General features: G+C 33.3%; 1 pseudogene; it reads right to left on the reverse strand.

Annotated features, from left to right (window-relative positions):
* Positions 1-1,927: 1,927 nt before the first annotated feature.
* Positions 1,928-5,605, reverse strand: LOC111021714 (protein trichome berefringence-like 7 pseudogene; annotated as a pseudogene).
* Between the last annotated feature and the right edge of the window lie 464 nt (positions 5,606-6,069).

Genomic DNA, 6,069 nt, shown 5'->3' on the forward strand with positions numbered 1-6,069 from the left:
ATCTGTTCCCCTTCTCTTCTTTATAGTTCTAACTCTTCTTTCCTTTTACCAGCAAAAAGTGGTTAGGCGACAACATTCAATATTAATTTCATTCCGATTGATTTTCATTACGATTCATTCTCACTAACAGAAGGTAGATAAACGAGACCTAAGTTTTTCTTTTTCTTTTTTTAATAAAAGCCGTGGAGGGACCACAATAACCATTTTTATCTTAACATAGACTCTTAAGCAAGCTCCATTTTTGTCCTCCTCAGCCGCCCTCAACCACAGCCGCCCCACCATCACATTGGCCATCCCTTCCCGCTGCAACCCAGCTCACACACTCGCCCAGTGCAGAACGAAATTGTTTAGAAAATAGTCGGTTCGTTGGTAATCGACTGACCGAACCGACTATTTGGTTGGTCAATGGGAAGCCAACAGAGTCGGTCAATCGGTTTCCATTTTAAAATTTGATCATGTGTTGCTTGACGTCAGATTTTGTTGAAAGACCGACTCGACCGATGTACACTCTTACGTAGATTTATTTCAATTATTGTTTTCTTAAAAAAGAGTTTGTATAATAATACATCAGGCAATTATCAATATTCCCATCCCATCCAATAATTTTATTTCAACAATGTTTTTGAAACAATCAGAGAAATTAATTTGGATTAAAGTCGTATACATAAAAGCAACATTTTCAATTATTCTTAGCAATAAAATTAATTTAGATGAAACCATAGCTCAAGATCAAGAAGAAGGTGCTACTTCCATTGAGCTAGAATTCCCTCCTACTTCATGCTTGCCATGCAATAATCCGTGGCCAACCCCATGCTCTTTCTTCTTCATTACCTCATCGATACAGACTTCATCCTCGATCGTCACCACCACCGCCTGCGGCCCATGGCCACCGCCGCCGCCCGCAGCGGCTTCGTGGATCTTCCTGTGCCCATCAACATGGATCACTTCTGCAACTTCTTGGTGACCACAAGACTTCTTCTTTTTCTTTTTTATGATGAAACAGCAAATTGCAGCTGGGACGAGGGCGAAGAAGAAAAAGCATGCGCCCAGAGAAATGAAAACGATCACGATTACTGCTGGGTGGCCATTTTGAGCAGCCATTTTTGGGTGTCAAGAAAGAATTAAGCTGTCGAAGTTTGGTGTAGATGTGTAGATATATAATAATGTGTATTTATAGAGTTTTATTTGTGGGCTTGAGAATTAGAATTGGGATGAAAGTTTTGAAATGACTTGACTGTTATTCCAAGGGATGGTGGGTTTTTTGGATTTCAAAACACTCCAACTGCCCTCTTTGCTTATCGTCTCTTACAAGTTTTACTGCCATCCCATTCATTTAAACACTTTTTTATGTTTTCCTTAATTTAAACACGTATTATTAACTTAGTCCAATAGTAATTGACACTTGTTCTACAACCACGAGCTGGAATCTTAACCCTACTTATAATACCAAAAGAAAAAATCTTAACTAGTAAAGTGATCTAGACAAAATATAAGAGCTACGTACCAATAATGACGTTAGTCAGTTAAGTTTCCTTTTTCTTTTTAAACTTGAAGATTTGTAAATAGCTACCATCATATATGTATATAGTTGTATGGAAGGACAAGATTATATTTAGTTCTTCCCATTATGTTTGGCACTTTTAATAATTAGTTGGATTGAGGCATGATTTTGTAGCTAGATTCAAGTATTTTTCATGATTTTTTTTTGTTCCTACTTAATTTTACGGCCAGGCGCTTAACATATATTTATATGAACGAATTTTGGACACGACACGATCTACGCATAGTCTAAATGTAGAATTTCCTCACTTTATAGTATGGTAAAAGGGATCTTCTCCCCCAAAAAAAAAAAGAAATAAGAAGGGGGTAAAAAAGATTACATAAAAAGAGCAAATTAATTACTCTAATAGTAGGTAGGGATGAGATGAAGAGGATATTATATTTGAATTTTAGGTAGAAAGTAAGAGAAGACAAGCTCATTCCAAACATCTGGGAGGCCAGGGAGACACCAATGGCCACAATCTTGGATTGCTGGATTGTCCCCCCACGTGCCCACGTGCGCATCGGATCTGTAAGATCCCATTGGAGTGAGATGCATCACTGTAACTGGAACTCTCTTCATCTTCTTCCTCAAAATCTCCATTATTATGTCTGATTTCTCACTCTTGTCCCTCCCCTTTGTCTCCAACAATGGCCTCTCACTCACATCACATTGGTTTGGACCCCTGCCAACAATAATTACATTACATACACATGCAATGCATAAGGTTTTAAAATAATATGCTAGCCTAGACGGGGATTAAATTTTAGGTTAAAATGCTATTTTGATCGTCTTTACCGTATTCTTTCAATTTAAGATCATTTTGCTCTATATATTTTCAACTTTGATTCATTTTAGTGATTGTACTTCTAAAACTTTAACTGTTTTGATCCACAAATTCTACACATGATCAAATTTTTTTTAATATAAAAATATCACGGTTACATTTCAAGAAATATATTGAGTGTAATATCGTATTGAAATTATTGGGATAGAAAAAATGATATTAAAAAATAAAATTAAGGGACTAAAATGGTCATTTTAAAAAAGTACATGATCAAAACAAATATTTTGAAACTGACCAAACTCCTTTTATTTTTTATCTCATTTTTTTAATCACAATTTTGACCTCACATTATATTTAATATATTTCTTGAAATGTAGTTGTAGTTTTATAGTGAAGGTTTTTCGTTGGGTATATAAATTGTGCTAAAAAATATATCAAAACGATAATTTATTAAGAATATAGAGATAGAGACTAATGAATCAAAGTTAAAGGTATAAGAACCAACAAAAATGAACCAAACCTAAAAGTACATTGATCAAAATAGTATTTCAGGTCAGATTTTTAACTATGGACTCAATTGTTGCTAAAGAAAAACGAGTTTTTATCACGTTAAAGACGTGTTCGGAGAGATTTTGACCATTATTCCAAAAGCATTTTTACCGTTTTGCAAAATCACTTCCATTTTAAAATAGTGATGTTTGACAACAGTGTAGAATCACTTTAAAACGATTCCCGATCATTATACGTGTAATTTGATGATTCGAAAATCACTTCGAGTTGTAATGGGGAAAAGAGGTACCTCCAATGAGTGGATTCAATGGTGCGAAAGAAAACTGCAGTTCTATTAGGGTTGATATTGGCTTCAGCCCAATCAGCCCATGTATTGATTGCCATCTTATAACCATCAATCACAGACATTCCAAGCTCCAACGAATCCCCTATTTGGAAGAAGCATCTCCTGTCAATTCACAAACAATTCATAGTCATGTACACATGATATTAAATATTTTGACACATCGACATTTCTATGAAAATATTTTATATTTATGGATTCGACATAAATGATAAAGAAAAAATCGACAAAATACTAACAAAAATGTCACTAATATATACATAATATTAATATTATTCGTTTTTAAGCTATTTAGAAATAGAAAATGTTTTATATGTTAATTTAATTAATTTTATATGATATTTAGTTTATCTGACTTTTATTGAAATATCTATCAACATCGACATTTTATCGATATTTACATGGATATTTCTATGAAATTGAAACCTCAACGTTTCCATCAACAAACGTTCCCTTAAATACATAATGTTCAATGCACGCTTTGAAATGTGAAAAACATAACTTACCAATTAAAAGAACAAGTTTAAAAAAGAATAATTATAAAACCAACAGTTAAGACCTAGGAATAAGAATGAAATAAAAAATTTTATTTTCTTTTGATAGTATTTACCAGATCGTACGAATCAAATCAATGGATCAGATTCATTTTAAAGTTTGTAATCAGTCTCCTTACAATGGTATAATCTTATTCATGTTGTGAAACATCATCAATCTTATTCTCATTTCTTATTCTATACATTCTATCCCCTTTATTCATACTTTCGCATCTATTAATAAGACCGTAACTTTTTAATTAATTATTTTTGTACTTGTATTATTTCTTTTTTATTTATACTACTAATAATTTAAAATTTATAAACTTTTATTAGTTGGGTGACTTCATTGTAAATTTCTACTTAATTTTACTTTGTTATTATTAATAAATATCAATATTTTTTAAAAAATAGAATTCATTATTATTAAACATTAGAAAAATAAAATTTAATAACATTTTATATTGATGATGGTTGTTCTGACAAAGATATTTTTTTTAGTTGACGTTATTTTATTTTAATTATTTATTATTTGTTAATATTAAATAAATTGTTATAATAAAAAAAAACATTTTCTATCAATAAAATAGTAATAAAATAAATAAAAATAAATTATTATTTTAATTAATAAAGGATTATCACGGTTTAAACTATCACCTCACATTTATAAAACTATATCTTTATCTTTACCGTATGAAAAGGTGGGATGATCATTCTTTTTCTACCTATTTATTCTTTATATAATTCTAAATTTTAAAATATATTCTTAATAAGGATAGTTCATGCTTTATTTATACAATTACTTTTATTAAAATTAAAATCAAATTCATATTAAAAAACTAAAATAATTTTGAAACCTCAATCAAAATTTAAAATAAATATACATAGTTTCCGAAGACCTATAAATATTTTTTTAATTTGGCCAAGACTTAAAAAATAGTTTTAAAAATAAAACATCAAGTTCAAAACTTTTCTAGTTATTTTTCCTTTTAATAATAAATAAGTCTTCAAAACCGTATATATTATTTTCAACTTTCAAAACACAACATAAATTAAAAAATATTAATTTATGTTAAGAATGAATTAACTTACATTTCGTTAAAAAGGCGGTTCTCGGTCCACCAATTACCGGAGTTAAAAACCAACACATCGGCGTCGATCCACCGTCCACTGATATCATCCATCTGATCCAATCTAACGGTCATCCTGACGTTGTTGGGTGCACCCGCAGGCACCTGATAACTCTTCCTCATCAGAAACACGGACCTGTAAAAATCGACGCTAATGTTGTGATCCCTAAACCTGACCCCCAAATACCGAATCGTCTTCGTGATGTTGCTCCCGTTCACCTCGTAGACGCTCCCCTTCTCCTCCACCCCTCTCATCAGCATGCAGATCCACGATTCCCACTGAGTCCGGCTCAGTGAGTCCCCCACGAACACCACTCGCTTCCCCCGCAGCCGCTCCAGCGCCGCCCCGGCGTCGAACCGCGGGATCTCGCACTGCTTCGGCTTCCACCGCCACTTTGTGTAGTCCGTGTCCTTCCGGCCGGCGCATCTGAATCCGCGCTCCGCGAACGGGCAGTTCGTCGAGTTGTACAGCGGATACGACTCGTCTTCGATCCAGCGGCCGTGGAACACGTCGCAATCGGAATCGGAGTTCTCTTCCTCCGCCGCGGCGCTGGCGGTTGTGCGATTGTAGATCTGGAGGATTTGGTCGAGGTTTGGGGAGAGGATTGTGTAGATGCAGGCGATCGCGATGAGGAAGGAGAGGAGGGACGGGATTATCCAGGCTTTGCTCAAACACTGCGGGAATTTTGTTCTTGATCTGCCATTGTTGGAGCTTGGAAGGCTCGAATAGGAGGTAGGATTCAAATTGTTACTGTGAAGCATGTTTAATTTTTATTATTCTCCTCTGGTTTCTGGTTTCTGTGTTCATCAAGAGTATAAATATAAGTATCTGAACTGAAGCTTTTGTGTTCTTAAGCTTTAATTTTTAATCTTAATTGAAATAAGAGTTCATTTGTTTTCAGTATTTATTTAGGAGTTTCTTTTTTAGTTCTAACGGGAGTTTGAATCTCCAAATCTTTTGTAAAAGATTTAATTGATTAATTGTGTAAAATTTATTGGATAAACTTAATTAAGTGTATGAAATTTGCTTTTTCTCCTCTGGTTTCTGATTTCCGTGTTCATCAAGAGCATAGATATAAGTATCTGAACTAAAACTTTTGTGTTCTTTGGCTTTAATTTTTACTCAATTAAAATAGGAGTTAATTTGTTTTCAGTATTTATTTAGGAGTGTCTTTTTTTTTTTTTAAGTAAATCTTTTCAAAAAGATTTAACTGATTAATTGTGTA

This window comes from Momordica charantia (genome assembly GCF_013281855.1).
Source record: "Momordica charantia cultivar OHB3-1 chromosome 11 unlocalized genomic scaffold, Mcharantia_2.0 BLBB01000011.1, whole genome shotgun sequence".
Lineage (NCBI taxonomy): Eukaryota > Viridiplantae > Streptophyta > Magnoliopsida > Cucurbitales > Cucurbitaceae > Momordica > Momordica charantia.